The 574-nt window shown below is 36.6% G+C and overlaps 2 protein-coding genes across 2 annotated transcripts in view; one reads left to right on the forward strand and one right to left on the reverse strand.

The window, feature by feature from the left end:
* The window catches only part of LOC106872433 (zinc finger protein 208), a 43597-nt gene that overhangs the window by 34037 nt on the left and 8986 nt on the right, over nucleotides 1–574 (forward strand). The gene's annotated exons all lie outside the window — the stretch shown is intronic.
* Nucleotides 1–574, reverse strand: part of LOC106872441 (zinc finger protein 721) — a 15103-nt gene that overhangs the window by 11547 nt on the left and 2982 nt on the right. The window lies entirely within an intron of this gene.

A 574-nucleotide genomic window follows, 5' to 3' on the forward strand; every position in this document is an offset into this window, starting at 1 on the left:
TCCACACCCGGTGGAAAAAGCGAAAAAAAATAGTGTAGTAGTTGAAGTGCACCTTATATGAAATAAATATGAAGGAAAAAATGCGCTTTGGCAAACGGGGTTAGGGTTAGGTTTTGAGTTAGGGTTAGGGTAAACCTAACCTTAACCCTAACCCTAACCAGATTTGGCTGTTATTTCTAGCATGTAAATAGCCTCCTTGGTGGGGGGTGGGGAATTGAAATTTTTCAAACAATTTTTTTTCAGAATCGGAATTGCTTTCGAATTTTACAGGCTTTCTTTCTATTTTTTTTATTATTTTGTATTGTTCGTTTTCGAATATATGTTCTCTGGTAAAAAGCGTGAAACTCGCAGTTCAACTTTCTGAGTAAATGCAAGATTTGGATATGTCCGCGTTTAGCTGTTATTTCTAGCATATCAAGTTTCGTGGTGGGGACGCCACATGTGATCCTTTTTCTGTTTCAATATAAATGTAAGCCGCTCATTTTCACATCTAAGTTGCGAGAAGGCTATTCATACGACCTGGACATGTAGAACACAATGTCAAAAATGAAAATCGCCACAAAAAAAAAAAAAA

The sequence above is a fragment of the Octopus bimaculoides genome, chromosome 4 (genome assembly GCF_001194135.2).
Source record: "Octopus bimaculoides isolate UCB-OBI-ISO-001 chromosome 4, ASM119413v2, whole genome shotgun sequence".
NCBI lineage: Eukaryota > Metazoa > Mollusca > Cephalopoda > Octopoda > Octopodidae > Octopus > Octopus bimaculoides.